Below are 23,529 nucleotides of genomic sequence, written 5' to 3' on the forward strand. Positions count from 1 at the left end.
ACTCAGTGTTTTTCACACGGGTTTTCGGGATCAAATTCACATCCTTGAGCTTGCCAGGCAGGTACATTACTAAAGCCTTCCCTCGACTCAGCCCTCTAAAGCGGCACCACGGCCAAGTTTGAAGGCTGAGTAGGAGTTAGACAGTGTGACCTGGAGTGCACGGCCATCACAGGAGCCCATGCTGAGAAGGCGTTTGAAAGCTGTCAAGAAGTCAAGAAAAAGCCAATGTAGTTACAAGGTAAGGAGCAAGAGGGCAAGCACCGAAGAGCCGAAACCACTCAGGGGCTGGGCTACACACCTCACAGTGCAAGCTAGGGGTGTGGAATTGTGCCACATAATTAAATATGACTGACTTTAAAACACTTAAGCAAGGAGTTCCTGGAACAAATTTAGGTTTATAAAATCTCACTCTATGCAAAACAGCCCTGACAAAGAATAGAGGAGGAGGAGGACTTATAGTTTGAAGTTTCAGAACTATAAAGATATCAGAATGATGTCAACCTAAAATGACTAACCGGAAGATGGACTGTCCAAAACAAGAAGGCTGCAGCCATGACAGAGGACATTCGAGAGGAACTTTTTAAAGAGAGAGAGCTGGGGAGATGGTTCAGTGGGCAAAGTGCTTGCGCCACATTTGCACCCTCAGAATCTATGTTACAGTAGGGAGGGGCGCAGGGAGACAGCTAAGCAGGTGAAGGCACCTGCCGTGCAAGCCTCAAAGCCACAGAGAAACTGACTGACTTCCAATGTTTTCTTTGACCTTCATATACGCTTGTTTGTATACACACATGTGCACACATGCGCAGGCGCACAACCACACACAGCATTTGTGCACAATCCCGGCACAGGGAAGTAGAGCCAAGAAGCCTACCTAACCTGCTTGGCTAACGAAAAGGTAGATGGCCCCAGAGGAATGACACTGGAAGTAGTCATCGTCCTCCCTACACGCATGCTCATATGTGTACTGAGAGTGCTTGCCTAGCATACATGAAGGCCTGGCTTCCATGCCGAGCACCACATGAACCCAGCGTGGTGCACAAGCCTGCAATCCCTGCACTTAGGAGACGGAGTCAGGAGGATCAGGAGGTAAAGGCAGCCTTGGCTACAGGAGACCCTATTTCGAACCACAGAACCAAAACATCAATAAAAATAAGTCAAAGAACTATGTAGAAGAAGGTCAGTCATAGATGGGCACCATGGTGTGCGCCGCAATCCCAGCACTCTAGGGGACAGAGGCAGGCAGATCTGTTACAGAGGAAGTCCAGGTCAGCCAAGGCTACACAGAAAAAGCCTGTCTTGAAAATCCAGAAGAAAGAAAGAAAGAAAGAAAGAAAGAAAGAAAGAAAGAAAGAAAGAAAGAAAGACAGACACACACACAACAGACAGACAGACGAGACAGGTCAGTCTTACTGTCTGTAAGTTGTGGTCCTGTTTTAAAGATATTTGTATTACTAATTCTGTGTGTTGTGTGTGTGTGACGGAGTATGGGTACTGGAGGAGTCCAGATGAGGGTCCTGGGTGCTGTGGAGTGAGTTACATCGAGCTCCGAGAGCTGCCCGACATGGGTGCAAGGGCAGAATGCGCTCACAGCGCCTGGTTTCTCCTCTTACTGAGGGGAGATTTGAGGGAAAGCAATACTTCTCATGGAAAACAAGATGGTGGACCTCGGTTAGGAGGCCATGGGCCTATACTTTCCAATTACAACACCACGTTTCTGATCAGACACGGGCTCAGTGGCAATGAGTGAGGAGCGCGATCAAGTTTACTGATCCTGACGGAGAAATGATCCGAGAGGAAAGAGCTCTTTACAGCCTCTTCAATGAAAATTTCAAAATAACTGCAATGTGGACAAAGCACACTCACCTCACTCAGTAAAACAATAGAGTTTCTGCCCTGGAACTCAATTTGTGGACCTGGCTGGCCTCAGACTCACCGAGATCCGTGTTGGGATTAAAGGCATGCGCTGCCGCCGCTGCCGCCGCTGCCACCACCAGGCCCCAGGAGTGGTGTTTTTTTAACACACTGGTTTAGGACTTGTCTAAGCATGCTACAGGAGCGCAGAGAAGTAAAACAATAAGGAATTATTCTGAGCTGGCAAGGCCTTTTGATAAAAATTTATACTGTTCATATTTTAAATTACATTTACCTTGCTAACTTTTGACAACTGTCAGAATTCAGTAGGTGACAGATGACATAATGTCTTTCAAGTTTTCCTTAGCAGCAAGGAGAAAGTCAACCAAAGGCAGGGGTGTGGCTCAGTGGCAGTGTGCCTAGCGCACACAAGGCCTTGGCTTCCATCCCCAGGAGGGGAAAAAAAAAGCCACTCAATTGTAAAATAAAAACAAACAACTGGGGGGAGGAATGGGAGAATACAAGGGATGGGATAAACATTGAGATGTAACAAGAATAAATTAATTAAAAAAAAAAAGAAAAAGAAAAAAAACAAAAAACGAACAACTGGCTACCCTTCTGGAAAAAAAAAAAAAAAGTACACGCCTACCAAAAATCAACAAGGTGCAACAGGCATGCTGTCACATGTCTTTAATCCCAGCACTCAGGAGGCAGAGGCAAGTGGATCTCTGGGTTGGAGGCCAGCCTGGTCTACCAAGAGAGTTCAAGGACAGCCAGGGATACACAGAGAAACCTTGCCTTGAAAAATCAAAAAAGAAAATAATTAACAAGGTGGGGGCGCCTACTATCTCAGTACTCAGAAGGCCGAGGCAGGAAGATAAGGAATTCTAAGCCTCCCTTAGCTATATATGGGATTTGGGGCCAACCTGAGCCAGAATAGCTCAAAAAGAAAAAACGTTAATATGGTTGATGTCTACAATATCTTACATCATTACCAACTTTCCACTGAAACATCTCAACTACCAGCTCTGAGCATGCTGACATGTGCCAGCAGTTCCTTCAATATACTCTCAGAACAGACACAGAGCTTTCCGACCCTACATTTGACTCGGGCACACCTAACAGCCCATCACCAACTGGATGTCCCTAATTCAGGTAGGGACAGAAGGATCACTTGGGCATGTTGGTCAGCTAAAAATACTAAAAAAAAAAAAAAGAAAAAAAAATCCAAGAAGGGGTCTCCGCCTTCTGCAAAAAACATTCTCCCTGCTAGCGTATAAAGCCTGCTTTCCTCTTTGGCTGTTTCTCAGGTTGGAAGTGCACACACAGATCCATCCTGCAGCCTCTCTCCTCGAGGGGCCTCGGGGCGCAGAAGAACAAGCAGCGAGGCTCAGCACTGTGCTCCTCACAGCACTTCCCTCATCTCACCAGCTCTTCAAATGTCCCTCTGCATTTTATCTTACACACAACGCTTCCTCCAAAGGAGGTTCAAGGCCGAAAGCCCAAGGACTTTGTCCCCTGGGCACCTCGGCCACAGCAGGCTCAGCAGAGGGCCAGCTCCCTCTGTGCACTACTCACACCTTGCTGTGATTCCGTTCAAATCTTGGCAACTAGCCCTTTAACAAGGAAGCGCAGGGCAGGGCAGGGCGCCTTTAACCTCAGCACTTGGGAGGCAGAGGCAGGCGGATTGCTGTGAGTTTGAGGCCAGCCTGGTCTACAAAGTGAGTCCAGGACAGTCAAGGCTACACAGAGAGACCCTGTCTCAAAACTACCATGCCCGCCGCGCCCCCCCCCCCCCGAAAAAAAGAAGAAAGCGCAGGACTGGGGATGTGGTTCAGTGGCTAAAGCATTTGCCAGGCATATGTAGAAGGAGAGATTGGATCCCTAGAATCCACATAAAAAAGCTGGGCAGGCGTGAGCTACCTGTGATCCTAGCGCTTGGGAAAGCAGGGCAAGCTGGCCAGAGAGCTTCCGGTTCAGTGAGAGATCGTGCCTCAGTAAAGCGGAGAGAAACTGAGCAAAACATTGCTCAGTCCAGGCCTCCACACACATACTTACATGCAGACTCATGCAAGTACACACATACACATACAGACACACACACACACACACACACACACACACACACACACACACACACACCCCAAAAAGAAAAGGGAAAACAAACAAACATGGCAGGGGCTAGAGAGGGCTCAGTGGTTAGGAGCACATACCACTCTTCCTAAAGACCTGAATTTGATCCCTAGCACCCACAGCGGGTGGCTTACACCTGTCTGAGCTCCAGGGGTCTCACACTTCTGACCCCTGTGGGCACTTGCACCCATATGCACCTGCCCCCCAACACATAATTAAAATAATAGAAATAAATCTTAAAACAAAGGACACGGAAATAGGACGGCTTGTTGGAAGGGAGGAGTTCGGTGGGAGAAGGAACTAAGAGAGGGTAATGGAAGATGATGAAACATAGAGAGAGACATATGAAACTGTGAAAGGGTAGGTAAGAAAAGACAGAAGTACAATAAATGCTGGCCCGACCATTTTCCTTATGCGCCCTGCCACTCTGTACATGCAGGTGCATAAGGACACATATGCATGTATGTGACACATACACAGAGAAAGGCCTCTTCCCGGTCCTTAAGTGCGATATCGTATCTTTTCAAATAAGTAGGAACAGAAGCCGGGCGTGGTGGCGCATGCCTTTAATCCCAGCACTCGGGAGGCAGAGGCAGGCGGATCGCTGCGAGTTCGAGGCCAGCCTGGTCTACAAAGAGAGTCCAGAACAGCCAAGGCTACATAGAGAAACCCTGTCTCAAAAAACCAAAAAAAAAAAAAAAAAAAAAAAAAAAGTAGGAACAGTATTTTCTCAACTGTGGCCTTTGCAGAGCTAAGGCTAAACGGAACCAGAATAGAACCTTAGAATGTTCGGTTTCATTTTTAACCTCAAGAGAAAGAAAAAGAGCTGAAACCCTGAAAACATAACTTAAAACACTATTAATAGAACTGCTCCATTGCAGCATGCTCGGTCTCTGCAGGCCAAGTGACATCGACCTCTTCTTAGAAAAGACCAGGAAGGTTCGAGACTTACAGCACCACAATTTCTCTCTTTTCCTTGCTTCCTCTTCCGTTGTTTATGCACAGTGTCAGAGATCAAACAAAAGCTTCACGTGCTAAACAAAATCTCTGCAAAATTTCCAAAGTGGCTCTACTAATTAAAAACAGCATTGAGCTGGAGAGATGGCTCAGAGGTTAAGAGCACTGCTCTTCCAGAGAAACTGGGTTCCATTCCCAGTACCCACATGGTGTCTCAGAACTGTCTGTAACTCCAGTCTCAGGGGATCCAACTCCTCTCCTGACCTCCGTGGGCACTCCATGCATGTGGTACACAGACACAACTCCCAAACTCATAGAATAAATCAAAAGTAAATAGAACATGGCCAGAGGTAGTAGTGCACACCTTTGATCACAGCACTCAGGAGGCCGAGGCAGGTGGATCTCTGTGAGTTCAAGGCCAGTCTGGTCTACAAAGCAATCTCCAGGACAGTCAATGCTACACAGTGAGATTATGTCTCAAATGATTAAGTAAATAAAAGAGGGGGTGGGGGGAGCAAGGAAGGGAGGGAGGGAGAAGAGGAGGGAGAGAGAAAGAGAGAGAGAGAGAGAGAGAGAGAGAGAGAGAGAGAGAGAGAGAGAGAGAACAGTAATGACTGGCTAGCAAGGTGATTCTATGATAAAGGTGCCAAAAACTGATGACCTCAATTCAATCCCCAAAACTCACATTAAAGTAGAGGAGAAGCAACCCCTGCACATCGTCCTCCTCTAGTCTCCACATGCATGCTATGGCACAAGGCCACCCACCTCTCCTACACAGACATACACATATGTATAATAAACAAATAAAAGTAAAGTGCCGGGGCTGGTGAGATGGCTCAGAGGTTAAGAGCACTGACTGCTCTTTCAGAGGTCCTGAGTTCAATTCCCAGCACCCACATGGTAGCTCACAACCATCTATACTGGGATCTGGTGCCCTCTTCTGGTGTACAAGTGTACACGCAGACAGAGTACAATATATATAATAATAAATAAATCTCAAAAAAAAAAAAAAAAAAAAAAGGGTCAAATGCCACACTGTGTATGTGTAGAAGTCAGAGAACAACTTGAGGGAGTTGCCTCTCTCCTTCCTTGGGCATGAACTCAGGTTGACAGGCTTGGTGCCAAGTGTCTCCACTGAGCCATCTTGTTGGCCCTGCTGTGGATTCTGTAGTTGGTTAAGTGTTTTTTTTCTTTTGTTGTTGTTGTTGTTGTTGTTTGTTTGTTTGTTTGAGACAGGGTTTCTCTGTGTAACCTTGGCTGTCCTGGACTCACTTTGTAGACCAGGGTGGCCTTGAATTCACAGCAATCTGCCTCGCCTCCCACGTGTTGGGATTAAAGGCATGCACCACCATGCCCGGCTTCTGTAGGTTTTGCTTTGTGTTTTTGTTTTTGTTTTTATCTTTTGATTGGGGGAAAAAGGGGGTGGGGACGAGAGATGGTTCAGCAGTTAAGAACACTGACTGCTCTTCCAGAGGACCTGGGTTCAAATCCCAGAGCATGGTTGCTCACAAATGTCTGTAACTACATCCCAGGGGCTCTGACCCCTCTTCTGGCTTCAGTGGGCAACAGGCATTCATGTGGTACACGCAGGCAAAACACCCATATGTTTAACATAAAAACAAACAAATCTCACATCTTCAACACAACTCCTGAACCTAAGGCTCAAAGAGTAAGTGCACAGGAAGTGACAGGGACAGTGTAAGACCAGAGGAACAGGAAGGCGCTGCGAGATTTCCTCTCATAGAAACGCAAGAGAAGCTATGCCTATGAAGTCACACCAACATGGCTGCCCAACCGTGGTGTGAGCAAGGGTGACGCCTGCCCACAGATAAGCTAACGGCCAAGGAGGAAAGCTCAGAAGGCCTCAACCCTAGACACGGAACTCCAAGGATGGACCTGACAGTAGGCAGTGGTGAGGGAATGAAGCAGACAGACGCACGGACACAAGGAAAGCTGGGGCTGGGTGGACAGGACTTCCGGATGGAGAACTGCAGCGCCCTGGAGGCTCAGCATATTTATTACATAGAGTCGAATGGGGGAGAGAGACTGTTACATACACAAACACGGAGCCAGGGTTATAATTACAGAGATAGGCAAGGAGCCAGAGCTTATGGCGTACAGCGGGGTCAAGGGGAAAGTCTCTGTAGGGAGCAATCGCCAGGATGTGAATGAATATCCGAGGAACGAACTTCCGGCACATGCTATCAGCATCCTTACAAGGGGTAGAGGAAGGCCCTGCCATCCCTCTGAGCCTCGCCTCTAACTGGGGGAGGCTTTGATATTTCCCAATGGTTCTGAAGCGAGGGTCCTGGACATAGCTGTGCCCATGCCAACAACATACACCCACTCAGGACTTCACTCGCTCATGGAGTCCTCTGCTCACTATAACAGACAAGTGAGGAATGCTGAGAGCAGGAGAAATAGTCTTCTTCAGTGAAAAATGCACCAATTGGTTATCCAATACCAAATGGGCAGTCCTGAAAACATACGCATACAAGCGACACTATATGGACTGCGTGCGTGGGCTGTGGGTTTTTTGTTTGTTTGTTTGTTTTGCTGTTTTCGAGATAGGGTTTCTCTGTGTAGCCTTGGCTGTCCTGGACCCACTTTGTAGACCGGGCTGGCCTCGAACTCACAGCGATCCGCCTGCCTCTTCCTTCCGAGTGCTGAGATTAAAGGCGTGCACTACCATGTCCGGCATGGGTTGTGTCTTTACAGGTATGTATTTATAAAGAAAAAGAGGCCATGAGTTTGAAATGAAGGAAGGGGTACCGGGGAGAATGTGGAGGGAGAAGAAGGGAAATGATACACTCACATTATAGCCTCAAAAAGTAAAATAAAAATAAACCTCAAAAAAAAAACATAATGAAAAAGATCAGTCAAAAAAACACAGGTGCAAAGACTGGTGGCAAGTTACCCCATACTAAGACTCAGTGCACACACAGCCCAGTTATACGTACTTGTGGGCAGAGCTCACACATCCTGTCACGACCAGCAGGAAAGCAGCCACATTCGAGGTCCAAAAAGATGCCTGGGAAATGTCCCAGGCAAAGATAAACTTTAAAATGTACCAACATCTTAACCGTCTCCTTCCCTTTGTTAGCCATGGGTGATGGCTCCCAGCTCCTCATGGTCTACCATGAACTGCCCACTCAATCAATGTGGCAAAAGCCGCAGCTGGTGCCATCCTGTCTCCTAAAGCCCATGCTATCGTAGTGTCTCCAGTCATGTCTGGCTTCTAAGTGTAAAGAAAAATCATGGTAGCTCATGACTGGGTTCACCAATGGGCGTGCCCGGCAGTTACCTTTGGACAACTGTGCTGACATTTAGAAGAAACTCCAAACCTTCCCCAATGCGCCCACTATTGCGCGACTTAGGCTGACTCAGCTCAGGCAGGGCTTGTGGTCAGAACACTTTGAGGGGCGGGGGACTCTAGACCCCAAGCCAAGGAGCAAACAACAGAAAATATCATGGAGCAGCATACTTCAATAAGCCCCATGGTCGCCCGGGTGGTGGTGGCGCACACCTTTAATCCTAACACTAGGGTGGCAGAGGCAGGTGGATCGCTGTGAGTTCGAGGCCAGCTTGGTCTACAAAGTGAGTCCGGGACAGCCAAGGCTACACAGAGAAACCCTGTCTCAAGAAAAAAAAACAAAAACAACAAAACATGAAAGGATCTACTCCAGAAGTCGTCCTCGGACCTCTGTACGCTTGCTGTGGCACACGTGCACACACAGGCACACACATATACACAGGTGATCTGCTGACAAATTCCTCTTCTGGATTCTTCCAGCTCACGTTTACAATCAGCTATAACTCGTGACAAACAAAGAGACGTACAAAAGGAAATGTGCTCCGTCTGCTTATTCCCGTTCACTCACTCAATCAAGTTTACGCCTTTTCTATCACCTCTGTAAGTTTTAGAATCACTCTAGACAAGAAAAGAGAGACAAGACGGGGCGCTGCGAGAGCCTAACGGAAGCCCAGTTAGTTGCTGGAGATGAGAGAGCTGAGCTGTGTCTGCCTTAGTCGTCTTCTTAGTCATCTGGCACTGGATAAATAAGGCACTGAGTCATAGTTTTCTTTTTTTTTTTTTCTTTCTTTTCTTTTTTTTTTTTTTTTTTTTTTTTTTTTTTTTGGTTTTTCAAGACAGGGTTTCTCTGTGTAGTCTTAGCTGTCCTGGACTCGCTTTGTAGACCAGGCTGGCCTCGAACTCTGCGATCCGCCTGCCTCTGCCTCCCGAGTGCTGGGATTAAAGGCGTGCGCCACCACACCCGGCAAGTCATAGTTTTCTAACCCACAAGACAAGAGCGATGATAAACCCTCCCACAGTGATCAGAGTGGAACTTATGGAAGGAAGAACTGGGGCAGAGGAAATGGAGCACACTTGCATGTCCTCCTTCACAGTGCCCCTGGGACCAAGCACAGCACCCGAGGAAGTGCCTTTTGGTGGTGGGGGCGGGGCACAGGAGGAACACAGGGTTTCTCTTTGTAGGCCTGGGTGTCCTAGAAATCACTCTGTAGACCAGGCTGGCCTTGAACTCATGGAGATTGATCTGCCTCTGCCTCCCGAGTGCTGGGATTAAAGACATGCACCACTGCACCTGGCCACTTTTTTTTTTTTTTTAAGATTTATTTATTTATTATTTGCACAGTGTTCTGTCCTCACGTGTGCCTGCAGGCCAGAAGAGGGCACCAGATCTTGTTATAGATGGTTGTGAACCACCATGTGGTTGCTGGGAATTGAACTCAGGACCTTTGGAAGAACAGACAGTGCTCTTAACCTCTGAGCCATCTCTCCAGCCCCTGGCCACTTTTTTTTAAAGACAGTCTCATGCAGCCCTTGAACTTTGGATCCTCCTGCCTTTACATTTCCCAGCAGACATAGGTGTGGGCCACCATGCTTAGTTCATGCAGTGCTGGGGATGGAGCCCAGAGCTCTGCGCATGCTCAACAAGCACTCCAGTAACTGAGCCCAGGCCTCAGTCCACATATGGAAGAGCTTTTAAAGAGTAGCTTCCAAGGCACCCACATGTGCTGGTCCTTGTCCCCCGCCTCTACCTCTGAAGAAGGATTGGTGCCACGGAGGCCGCCCTCAAGACTACTCATACCAACTCCAGCTTGTCACCAATGCCAGTGCTCGCCTCCCGTGTCGTCATCTCCTCAGAGAGGTTCTTCTCTGGGTGCTGTTTCCCAGCCTCCAGCCCCAAATCAACCCCTTCTGCAACCTCAAACTACTGGGTAAAGGCACCTTGTGTCCACTCAGAAGGACTGTGGCTGGATTACTCCACTAGCCTGCAATCTCTGTAAAAACCCGTTATTATCCAGTATGCTGTGGATATGGAACAGAGGGGAAGGTCACAGCCAGCCACCACAGGTAAGTATGGAGGAAAGTATCATCCCCTCAATCTTCCAGAAACACCTAGGAAGTCAGCTGAAACAGGGCAAACATTTAACAAAATAACCAAAAAGTAAAGCAAAGAACTGTTTTGCAGCCGGGCCGAGGTGGTGCATACCTTTAATCCCAGCACTTGGGAGGCAGAGGCAGGTGTATCTCCGTGAGTTTGAGGCCAGCCTGGTCTACAGGACAGCCAGTGTTGTTACACAGAGAAGAAACAAACAAAAAAACAAAAACAAAAAACACAAAACAAAACAAACAAAATTGAGGCCAGGCGTGGTGGTGCACCCCTTTGATCCCAGCACTCGGGAGGCAGAGGCAGACGGATCGCTATGAGTTCGAGGCCAGCCTGGTCTACAAAGCAAGTCCAGGACAGCCAAGGCTACACAAAGAGACTCTGTCTCAAAAAACCAAACCAAACCAAACAAAAAACAAAAAACCTGTTTTGCTTTTGTAAATAGAAACAAAGTGATCTGAAAGCAACGAGAAAGTTTTACAATTATAAATGTTACCCCCAAAGGGTCTTCTTACTTTCACTTTATGTGTAGGGGCATGTCTGTGTACTGCGGATGTGCTTGGAGCCCATGGAGGCCAGAGGAGACTGCTGGCCCTCCTGAAACTGCGTTGTGAGCTCCCATGCGCTCCTAGGAATTGAACCCAGGTCCTCTGGAATAGCAGCCAGTTATCTTAATTGCTGAACCAGCTCTCTAGCCCCATTTTGCTGGTAATTCATCATCTTCTTCTTCTTCCTCCTTTTTTAATCAATAAAAGTACAGAATTCACAGCAGGACCAGAAAGATGGCTCAGTAGGTAAAGACACTTGCCATCAAGCCTGTCACCCTGAGTTTAAGCCCAACTCCTTCAAGTTGTCCTCTGACTTGCACACATTTGCACTCTGGTATGTGTGCACACACAAAATAAATAAATAAATAAATAAATAAATAAATAAATAAATAAATAAATAAATAAATAAATAAAAATAACAGTAACTCCGCAGCCTCTTGCCTAAATTTTTATTTTCTTCCCCCACTTCGTTCACTATCCCAATCTGCAAATATACTCAACACCCCACCCCTACCCCCACCCCAGCTTAAAACCTTTCAGGGGACAACTCCTCTCAGAAAACCACCCATACATAACACGTAAGGCAAATCCTTTATGATCCAGCTCCAGCGTCACCTGCCACTTGGCCTCTAACTCCTCTCACCTCCAGCCCTGGCCTCCCCTTCTCTCTTGCCCAGCGCTGCCTGCGTCAGCCTGAAGCATCCCTGAGTTGCTTGTGCCAGGCACCACGTCTATGCACGGCGCGCACCCATCCGGTCAACTTCAACGCCGCCCTTCCCATTGTAGTACTGATATCTATCACTGCACTCCGTTCCATTAGACGGCTGGTTTGTCTGCAGGACTTTATAGTGTATGTGTGCCTGTGTGTGGATGTGTGCACATAAGTTAGGGTGCCCACAGGAACTAGAAGACCCTGTAACTCCTAGAGCTGGAGTTGCAGGTGACTGTGAGTCACCTCACAGGGGGTGCTGGAACTGATCTTAGCTCCTATGTGCTCTTAACCACCGAGCCACCTCTCTAGCCCTGAAAGCTGAAATGAATTTGCTTTGAATGAATTTGTTTCACCTGCCAAGGAGTTAGTGACTGTTAGCGATGGCTGTGACTAGAGTCTGTGGTGAGATCCTGGAGGATCCTGACAGAAAACCCGTGGCGTTTCCCCACACTGCAACATAGTACAGTACACGCATACTGGCTAGTCAATAAGGCACAGAATGGCCACAGTAAAACTTCCGCACTAGCACTCTAGGCAGCTAACTCCTTCCTGAGGCTAGCCTACTGGTCCTTTCTTCCAAGTGTAAGGTAATAATTTCATTACCTTTAGAAAGACTAGAAATACAGAGTTCACCATCCGCTTCTTTTCCTATGACCTTCCACTGGTTTGCTTTCTTTGCATGTGCACATGTGTGTTACGCATGCATGCATGTGTGTGCATGCATGAATGTGGGGACTCAAAAGGTAGTGACTCTCTCCACTTCATTGAGGTGGGATCTTTCAGAGGTCTGGGCTAGTCTAGCCAACCAGCTTGCTCCTGGGATGTCGTCTCTGCCTCCCAAGTGCTGGGAAACGGACAGTTGTCATGCCTGCCTGGTTGCTGCATAGGTCCTGCGGATCTGAATTTCAAACCTCATGCCTGCGTGGAAATTGCTTTACCTACTGAATCATCTCCTCAGCCTCTTTTTAAAAATGTATATGGGTGTTTGCCTCCAGGTATGTATGCCTACGCACCACACATACGCTCTCCAGAGGAGAGCCCTGGGTCGCCCGGAACTGGAGAAGGATGGTGTGAGCCAACATGTGGGTGCTGGGAACTGAACCTGGGTCCTCTGGAAGAGCAACACTAACTCCTAACTACTGAGCCATCTCTCCAGACCCATAGCTACTCTTCGTTTATTACTCTATTACATCGACTCACACTCCCCGAGATGTGTAAGGCAGAATTTTAATTTTAATTTTTATATTTATTTATTTATTTATTTATTTACTTATTGATTTTTTTTTTTTTAAAGACAGAGTTTCTCTGTGTAGCCTTGGCTGTCCTAGACTCACTTTGTAGACAAGACTGGTCTCAGACTCACAGAGATCCACCTGCCTCTGCCCCTGCCTCCCTGAGTGCTGGGATTAAAGACAAGCACCACCATGCCCGGCTATAAGATAGAATCGTCAATTTACTTTGTTCACTTATGCTTGACACAAGGAGTAACAAGGTGGGCATAGAACTCAGCCAATAAAGCACTTGCCATGTGGCATCAGGCTCTGGGCTCAAGTTCATGCACTGTGAACTGGGAGTGGGAACCAGAGTAAAGGGACATTTCTAAGAATAAGTTTAGATGTGGAGAAACTGAGGCATGGGAGGATGAGTCCCTTCGTACACTAACTTGGCAAACTGCTGGCCAAGCCAGAACCCGGCTAGACCTCACTCTGGATTAACACGCTTCCCGGACACTAGGGATGACGAGAACAAAACGCCACGTGTGCGTTGAAGGAGAAATGAAAGTGAATTTAAGAGTTCCTGCCATTGTAGGTCTTTTGTAAGCGAGCTGTTCATATTTTCTCTGGAAGAACCACCTCAAATATACTTAGAATGACAAAAAAGAAAGAAAGAAGGAAAGAACGCCTAAGCCACGTACGCGCTCTTCACTTGCATGAGGGAGAAGCATGTCATTTTCCACAGCCGCCTTCTCCACGGAGCTCACCTGGACGAGCTCACAGACAGGGAACTAGTCTGGTCTTGAGGAAGCAGATCTATACGGAGACCAGAAAGAGCACAGCCGAGTAGCTCTCTCTGCCTTTCTTATGTTTTGTTTCGTTAAGATTTGTGTTATGGTTGTTGCTCTTGGCTGAGGTCCTTGTTTTGTTTTGAGACAGGGTCCCATGATGTAACCCTAGCTGACCACAACTCACTATGTAGACTTAACTGGCCTTCAACTCACAGAGGTCCACCTGCCTCAGCCTTCTGAGCTCTGGGATTAAAGGAGGGCACCATCAATCCCAACTAAGATTTTTTTTAATGTACCTCTGTGTGTGTGTGTGTGTGTGTGTGTGTGTGTGTGTGTGTGAGATTATGCGTGCCCCATATGTGCAAGTGCTTTTAGAAGCCAGAAAAGAGCATCAAATCCCCTAGAACTGTAGTTACAGAAGGTTGTGAGCTGCCGTGTGGGTGCTGGGACTCAAACCCAGGTCCTCTGGAAGAGCAGCCAGTGCTCTTAACCACCGCACCATCTCTCCAGCCTCAGTTTTACTTTATCCCAGTCACTAGCCAATGTAAAAAGGCTCTCTGCTTCTGCTGTGGGAAACTACTACCTCCAACGAGTTTCTCGTAGATGAAATTCTGCCATCTTCTTGAAGACAGACATGAACCTGCTCATCAGAAACAGCTACAATTACAGTGCTTATGAGCAAAGTGGAAATGCCGCATTATTTTATTTCCCCGCATCTTTCTGAGGCCTGCGTAACTTCTAGGTAACATCCTTCAATTTGGTACTGAATAGATAAAATGCAATCCATAGTAACAGTATCTTAAATGTGGACTATTCCTGCCATGAACTCTGACTCCTGTGTTTCAGGCAAACGCACACAGAACACACAAACAAGCGTGATTCATCATCTGCCTGCAAAGAACTGGCAGGGGAGGACACGGCCAACTCTTCACACACGCCATGATGAAATGATCAGAAGGCCATATGGGAGATATGAACAGACATCTGAGTATTAGGAAGTCACACCCACCAGCTGGGGAATGCCGGGACAGAGGGACTGGCACTGAAATGGAGGAGAGGTACCAGCCCCACTGTGGGGGCGGGGAAGGACACAAGATCCTGTCAAGAAGCCTCAAGTGGCAGAGGGCATGGACACATACTGAGGGGATACTAGACAGTCAGTTCACTCTCAGTGAACAGAAATAACAGTACAACAGAAAAGAAAAAAACAAAACAAAAGAACTGTGGCATGTCAGAGTTGCCAGTGGCCTAACCAAGCGTGCTAAAATATAACACATGAGCCCCTTCTTCTCCCTAAACGAAAGGCGAGGCAGGAGCAAGAACTCCTGCGATGGAAGAGTAGGACTTCCAAAAGTCTGCTTTTCACCCAAGTACAGGAAGAAGATGGCCAAGACCAGCTTTCCCAGAACTCTGAAAATGCACCAAAGGCTTACAAAAATCCAAGGAATGTTTATACAAGAAAGAAGCCGGACCCTCAGCAAGCGCAGTGAGCTCTGTGGCACTATGATCTGCCTCACTCCCTTTCCTCAGCTCTGAAGAAACCCTGACAACCAGCCCCCTCATAAGCGCCTTTGAACACCAGCAGGCACTGGCTGGGATGGAACAGAACTGCAGCTCCCAACAAGGCAGTGGCCTGGAAAAGCCGGCATGGAGCCTGTCCCGCAGCTCTGTGCAAAGGGTCCATTCTTAGGCCTTATCTTGCTTTGGACAAAATCAGAGCGCTCCTTCCTATGAATGGTGATACCCCCAAAGCATTTGTTAAAAATAATCAGAGACTAGTTAATGTCACCGCTTCAGGCTGTGGCAACCACAAATGGAGCAATCGAGATTAAAGATTTGGGAACCGAGACATTCATAGAGAGCTCAGAAAAGCCCCTAAAATGTCCCCAGGATGTCTCTCAGCACTACTTGACCTGATGTTCTGTACAAACAGGAAATGTGAAGTAAGACACAGTGGTAAACTGCTGGTCCATAGGAGTGTAACACACACACACACACACACACACACACACACACACACACACGGGGGGGGGGGGGCGGCACACAGCACTTCTAGGATGGTGGACTAGGGACTTCCAAAAGTCTGCTCTTTGAGGCCGGGCGTGGTGGCACGCTGCCTTTAATCCCAACACTCAGGTGGCAGAGGTAGGAGGATCGCTGTGTTTGAGGTCAACCTCGTCCACAAAGTTGTGAATTCAGGATAAGCAAGGCTACACAGAGAAACCCTATTTCGGGGGATGAGGGCGAAGTCTGCTCTTTGTAAAAGTAACAAGAACACTGGCAAATGGTTAAGACCAGCTTTCTCTAACCAGGGGCGATGGTGCATGCCTCCCAGCACTCAGGAGGAAGGGGCAGGCAGATCTGTGAGTTCGAGGCCAGCCTGGTCTACAAAGTGAATCCAGGACAGCCAAGGCTACACAGAGAAACACTGTCTCGAAAAACCGAAATGCACCAAAGGCTTACAAAAATTCAAGGAGGCTTCTCCAAGAAAAAAGCCCGACTCAGCAAGCGGTCGGTACACATCTCTGTAACATCCGCCACTTCGGTCTCTCCTCTCCCTTCAAAGCCTTCTCCTCTTCTAGCAGGTTCCTAACAGGATGAACAGGAACGCCACTGTGACAGTCACCGAAGCCAGAAATAAGGAAGCAGCCTTAGGGCTCTGGGGGTAGATCAGATCTGGGCAACGTGCTTGCTTAGCACGCGGAGGCTTAAGACCCTGAACTTGACACCCAAGTCCTCAGAACTCTCCACCTGGAGCTCTACGGGCCTCAGCATCTTCCCCTAGCGTCCTGTGGTGACATCCATGAAGCCTGTCTTGTCTCCGTCTAACTGGTCTTCCACAACACTACCAGAGGATCAGGGGGCTCTTCGCAAAACACATTCTCTCGGCTGGAGTTGAGCACTTGCTGCTGTCCTGATGATCTGTGCCTCCACCTCCAGGAGAGCTGATGTCCTCTTCTGGCCTTGCCAGCCTCTATACTCCCTTCCACAAACATACACTCTCACATACAGAAACACAGACACAGTTAAAAAATAAAATCTTGTTTAAAAAAAAAAAATCTATTCTCAATGCCTATTCACGTTACCTGTAAGAGTAGAGGATGCAGACATGGGAGCCCATCCTGATTTCAAAGCCCTACCCTCAGGACCGAGACAGAGGAAAAAGATGTAAACAAGCCAATGCAACCATCACAGGTACTTTTGACAGCAGGTGTTAAGATAGCCCGGAGTGATGGCTCATGCCTGTAATCTTAGCACTTAGGGAGCCTGAGGCCAGAGGAGCAAATTCAGGGCCAGTTTGAATGTGCAGTGAGATTTTATCTCAAAAAAAAAGGGGGGGGGTAGGGGAGGCTCAGTGGGGTAATGTGTTCACCACATGAGCATCAGGATCTCAGTTTGGACCCCCCCAGAACTTATATTAAGCCAGACACATCAGTGTGCGCTAATAATCTCAATGTTCCCATGGTAGGGTGCAAGGCGGAGATAGGAGGCTCCCGCTGGAAACTTGGCAGCCGGCTAGCCTGACATATATGGTCGAGACCTTGCCTTAGGCAAAACAAGATGGAAGGTGAGGAGCAACACCGAAGGTGCCCTCTGACCACAAGCATGTGCAACCCACACTCACACAAGTATCCATAAATGGAAGATAAACTGAAAGCTTTTCTATAAGCTGAGCGGTGTAGTAGTGGTGGAGGTGCACGCCTTTAATCCCAGCACTTGGGAGGCAGAGGCACATGGATCTCTGTGAGTTCAAGACCAGCCTGGTCTACACAGAGAGTTCCAGAAAAGCCAGGACTACACAGACAAACCCTGTCTTTTTTTTTTTTTTTTTTTTTTTTGTTTTTCGAGACAGAGTTTCTCTGTGTAGCCTTGGCTGTCCTGGACTCACTTTGTAGACCAGGCTGGCCTCAAACTCACAGCGATCCGCCTGCCTCTGCCTCCCGAGTGCTGGGATTAAAGGCGTGCGCCACCACGCCCGGCTGACCCCGTCCCTTTCTTTTCTTTTCTTATACTTTATTATTCATCCTGCCATCCCCCATACTAGTCAGTCTTCAGGTAAACGGTCAAAAATCCTTTTGGTGACTGGAGAGATGGTTTCACTGTTAAAAGTGCTCACTGTACAGTCACAAAGACCAAGGATGCCCTCTTCTGGCTTCTGTGCCTACAGTGGCACATGCACCCCCAACACATACACATGTGCACACACTCATACATATGGACACATACACACATATAAATAATTTTTATTAAAAATCACTTTGGCAGAGTTGGGGAGATGGCCAGTAGTTAAGAACACGTGCTGCTGTTCCAGACAACCCAGGCTCCATTCCTAGCACTCACATGGCAGATCACAATTATCTTTGGGCACAACCAATGCCTGAGCCAAACTTCTGTCAATGAAGAGAGAAAAAGACCTAAGGTTACAACAGAATACGTGACAGATCTGATGTCAGGAGTAAGAAAAATGATTCTGATATTTATTTTAAAAGGAGTATTTTAGTTTTAATTTTGTGCACATGAGGGTGCATGTGTGTGGGTACATACACATGAGTGCAGATGCCCCCGAGTCCAGAAGAGGGCATCATATTCCCTTGGAGCTGGAGTTAAGGGGAGATGTGACCTGTCCAATTTGGGTTCTGGAAACTGAACTTAGGTCCTTTTCAAGAGTAGTCCGAGCTCTTAACTGCTAAGTCATCTCCGTCTACAACTCCCTGGTTCTAAGACTTGTAAGAAAAAATGGATATATATATACACACTTAGGCCATGGATAGACAGAAGAGGAAAGGACAGCCAGCCATATTTGAAATAGTGAGATGATTTCATCTAGCAGAGGTGAAAACTGAGACCTCAAGTACACCAGAAATGGGGACTGAATAAACATCTTTGAAACACACACACAGTGGGCATGCTGGTGGCTCACGCCTTTGGTCCCAACAAGGCAGAGACAGGGGGATCCTCCTTAGGCATGAGGCTCCCTCTTCCTGAGCAGGCAAACAACGGGCAAACAATGACAAACCTTTTAAAGGCCAGGTCTATCTAACACCCATCAATTCCCTCCCAGAGAGAGAGATACAGACAGAGAAGGGGGGGAGAGGGAAAACATATGCAATAGTCAGAGCAATTTAGGTTTGTGTATAGGCAGAATGTAAGGGTAAATCAAAGCATCTCCAAGTGCTCTAAGCAAGGCTGGGACTACCTTCCATGTGCTGGACCTACTGTGTGAGTGACCATCAATGAGCACTTAACACATTATGGGTACAGCTAAGCTAAGGACAAGTCATGATGATTATTTTTAGATATAGCTTACATCACTTACTTATTAGGGTATGGGTGTCATGTGCCATGGCTCCTGCGCAGATCAAAGGACAACTCTCAGAAGCCAGGTCCCTCCTACCAAGCCTCCTAACTCAGGCAGTCACATGTGGCAGCAAGAGCCTCTACTCCCTGAGCCATCAGCTTGTCTCCATCACTGTTTAAAGTATGGAGCTCAATTTGCTCACTGAGGCACATGCCTGTCATCCCAACATGCGCAGGCTGAAGCAGGACTGCCCTGAGGTCCAGCCTGCACAGTCAGTCCTCGGCAATCTAGAACTAGTTTGAGGCCCTGACTCATATGGGAGTTGGGGGGGCTGGACCCATCGCTCAGGAGTTTAGAGCACTTGTTGCTCTCGCAGAGATCTGGGGTTCAGTTGCCAGTACCCACGTGGTGGCGCACAACAATCCATAACTCCAGCTGCCAGGTACACAGCGCCCTCTTCTGGCCTGCTCAGGCACACACATTGTGCACAGATATGCATGCTGGCAAACATTCATATATCATCTTAATTCAAGGGGGTGGGGACGACTGGCATTAGGAAATGTCTGAAGGGTCAAGTGTGAAGAGAGGAAGAAAAGGTAAGATCTGGACGTTGGTTAAAGCCAGGAGAGGTGAACTGGAAATGAAGGGTCTCCGAATGAAATGATATGGAAACCCCATGGAGTCTGCCACTGACACAGCCAAAAGGGTACTCATGGTGGCGGCTCATGCTTGTCATCCCAGGACTAAGAAGGTAGACTGCCATCAGCCCGGTCTACATGATGAGCTTGAGGCCAGCCTGGGGCTAGATGGTGATTTTCGAGGTCAGCCTGGGCTACAAAGTTAAGTTTGAGGCCAGCCCAGGCTATATACACAGTGAGGGCGAAGACAACGTGGGCTACACAATGAATCGAGTTCGAAGCCAACGAGGGGGTACTCATTGAATTCAAGGCCAGCCTGGGCTACAGTGAGATGTGTCAATTAAAAAAAGGGGGGGGGGGGTCTCAAAACACGGGATGACAGTCTCCATCAAGGCTAGGGATGCCGAGTGAGCGGAGTGTGCGCAGGTGAGGCGGGGTACGGTGAGTGGGGAGTGGAATACCTGCCGGGCACACGCAGCAGTAGAGCCCGGGACTGCTAGGCGACAGGAGCGGGACGCGACGGCCGGGCGTCCGGGGCGATGGGGGAAGGGGGCAGGCGGGATGAAGGATGGAGGCGTCCGGGGGAGCGCAGCGCCGCTTACCTACGATGGCGGAGGCGCAGCCGTGCCGTCGCTCCGGCATCTTGGGCTTTGGCCGCTTCTCCCGCCGCCCTAGCTGGTGGCCATGGCGCCCGCCCCGGGAGCGCGTCCTCACCGCCAGGCGATGGCTCTGCCCGGCCTCGCCGAGAAGCGCACCCGCGGTCGCCTCAGCAGCGACTGGCCGCGGTCGGCGTCTCAGCGCCCGCCGCCCGCCCGCCGCGTGGCCGCAGGATCTCACGCACGCCGCCATTGGCTACCCCGAGCCCGGCCGCGCGATGTGTCTACCTCTCTGATTTGTCGGTTCCGGGAGGAGGCGGGGTTTGGGGGGAAGCCGGTGGGGTAGGCGCTGAGGGGGTGGGGTCTGACATCCGGGCCCAGCGTTGGGCAAACTGGCAGGGGACCCCTGTGGCTACCTGCGAGGGTAGTTTGTTGCTGGGGTAATGGAGCTGGTGGCCTAACTGGAGGGGGAACAGGACATGGCCCGAAGCCCTCACATTTCCAAGAAAGCTGTCATCCCTGGAACCAGGCAGGGACAAACAAAAAGGCCTCCCTAGGAAATCCCCTCCTCTGCCTGGCCATTACTTGACACAACACTCAAGCACTCAAGTCAATTTGCACAATATTCCATACAAGTAAAATGAGGATGAGGGCCAAGGATGCGGCTTAGTGGAGAGAGTGCTTGCCTAGTATGCGTGATGCCCTGGGTTCCATCCCCAGCCTAAACTGGATATGGTGGTACATGCCTCTAACCCCAGCAGTGACGTCATAGAAGCAAGAGGATCAGAACTTCGAGGCCATCCTCAGCTGCACAGGGAGTTTGAGGCCATCCTAGATAGCATGAGACCCTGTCTTTTATTGTTGTTTGTTTGTTTGTTTTGTTTTGTTTTTTCGAGACAGGGTTTCTCTGTGCAGCCTTGGCTGTCCTGGATTTGCTTTGTAGACCAGGCTGGCCTCAAACTCACAGTGATTCACCTGCCTCTGTCTCCCTAGTGCTGGGATTAAAGTAGTGCGCCACGACCACCTGGCAAGCCCCTGCCTTATGGCTCAGAGGTTAAGAGAGCACTGTCTGCTCTTCCGAAGGTCCTGAGTTCAATTCCCAGCAACCACATGGTGGCTCACAACCATCTCTAATGAGATCTGGTGCCCTCTTCTGGACTGCAGGTGTTACACGCAGATAGAACGCTCATATACATAAGACAAATAGTATTTTTTTTAAAAAGAAAAAAGTATAAATGAAAGGAGGTGTAATGACTCATCATCTGTAGTATATCTCAAAAGGCCGAGGCAGGAGGATTGCCAGGAGTTTGAAGCCAGTCTGGGCTACTTAGTGAATTGCAAGTCAAAATGTATCACAGAAGCCCAGAAGCCAGGCAAAGTAGTGAACATCTATTATCCTAAGACTTTAGAAACCAAGGCAGGACAGAATTCAAGACCAGCCTGGGCTGCATAGCAAGATCCTGTCTCAGAGTGTAAGATTAAAAAAGAAAGAGGGGGGGGGAGGGAGGGGAAGGGGAGGGGAGAGAAGAGGGGAGGGGGAGGGGAGAGAGGAGGAAGAAGAAGGGAGGAGTGGAGAGAGGAGGAGGGGAGGAGGGGAGGAAGAGGGGAGAGAGAGGGGGTACAGAGGAGGAGAGGGGAGGAGGAGGTTGGAGATAGAGCTCAGCTGCTAGAATGCTTGCCCTGCTCGCATACAGCCCTGAGCTCCATCCCTCACGCCATATAAACTGGAACTACTGGCACATGCCTGTTATCCCAGCACAAGCCAGTCTGAAGCATGGGCGGCAGGAATTTCAGCTCCTCTTCAGCATCATGGTGAGTCCAAGGCCAGCCTGTGCTGAAATTCTATTGCAGCAAACAAAAATGAAAGGGGGGTGGGGTGGGGTGGGGGAATAATCCCACCATTTAGGAGGGACAGAGAGAGGTCAGGAGTTCAGGGCCATCCTTGTCTACATACTGAGTTTGAGGCCAGTCTGGGCTATAAACAAACCAACCAACCAACAAACGGTGATAAATAGAATCAGTACATGAAAGAAAGGACAACTGTGAAAAGCGGAAAGAGAAACGTCCCTGTGCAGGACGGGGCTGAAACGTCAGAACTGAAAATGAGTCGTTCCTCTGTGCAGTTGCGGCGCATATCTTCGCCAGCGTCTACCAAAGCCGTGACTTTAGCTTTTGCTACCGTGAACTGGAGGTAGCTTGCGCTCAGGGACCTAGACGCCAAATCTGAAATTCCTGTCATTGTCCCGGGAGCGAATGTCACCTAGAGAATGGTGTCCCGTCTCAGAAATGTACTGAGAAGAGTAAAACAGAGGGCTCTATGAATGTTCGTGGGAGCGTCTTCTACTATCGCCCGCAATACGGGGGGCGGGGAAGAGGAGCCTCACTCGGTGGGGGAGCTCTTTCTAGAAGCTCCCAGTGAATGGCTAGGGGTGCAGTTCAGCAGTAAAATCCCACAGTAAAAGGCTGGGGGGCGGGGTTGTCTCAACATGGAAGAACTCTTGCCTAGACTCCCTAGGGGTTGGGGATGGGGCTCGGTAGCATAGCACCTGCTTAGAATCCCCCGTGGAGGGGCTGGGGGTGTGGCTTAGCACTCCAGGCCTTGACCAGCTCACTCAATGCCTGTGTTCAATCATTTGAAAACAAAACGAACCTGAAAACTGGCTGGGCTACTGTCACCATTCCAGGAACTAGCTTGTCAAAAGGATGAGATGAGGGGGGAGGGGGAGGGAGGAGAAAAGGGAAGGGGGAGGAGGGGGAGGGGGAGCCAGGAAGCCCAGAAGTGAAAAGCTGAGTTCCTGAGAATCTAAGAACAAAAAGGCTTGGCCAAGGGCTTGCAGCCCGAAATGGAAAGTCAGCTTAGGTATGCAAGGGAAGGGATGGAGATTTTTTTTTTCCAGGGGTTTCCGGCATGGCTCTGAGGGGACTGTGGGCACAAAGAGGGTGGTGAAGGGTACAGAAATGATGTGGCAAAAGATGGTTGCCCGTCCAACGTTCCACTTCCGGCCTGGTATTGCTTGGATGGGTGGATGGATGAGGAAGGACTAGATGCAAACAACCCTGCAGCTGCTCAGGGGGGGCTACCAGGGACACAGGGAAGAAGTGGGGTCCTGCCAGAGACAGGCAGGAGATCTAGGCAAGGCCATCCGAGCTAAAACCTGAGCTGTAGGAATTGAAGGTTAAACTTGCATTTCCTAAAGGGATCCAAAAGCCTTGGCCAATTTGGGACAAGAAAGTGCCTGCTTACCTGCAGATAGCATCAAAGAGGCAGTGAACTACTGGAGACCCCCTCACCATTCTTTCGAAGCTTGTGGGACAGAATGAGTAGAGGCAAAAAGAAACTAGCGCTACAGTTTCAAGGAGAAAAAAAAAAAAGAGG

General features: G+C 48.8%; 1 protein-coding gene across 2 annotated transcripts in view; it reads right to left on the reverse strand.

Annotated features, from left to right (window-relative positions):
• The window catches only part of Tpst1 (tyrosylprotein sulfotransferase 1), a 64,373-nt gene extending 44,032 nt beyond the window's left edge, over nt 1-20,341 (reverse strand). For both annotated transcript variants that reach the window (XM_051161374.1, XM_051161372.1), the window contains exon 1: nt 20,160-20,341. The gene's annotated coding sequence lies outside the window, so the exon portion shown is untranslated. The remainder of the gene's footprint in view (nt 1-20,159) is intronic.
• Between the last annotated feature and the right edge of the window lie 3,188 nt (nt 20,342-23,529).

This window comes from Acomys russatus, chromosome 19 (genome assembly GCF_903995435.1).
Source record: "Acomys russatus chromosome 19, mAcoRus1.1, whole genome shotgun sequence".
NCBI classification, from domain to species: domain Eukaryota; kingdom Metazoa; phylum Chordata; class Mammalia; order Rodentia; family Muridae; genus Acomys; species Acomys russatus.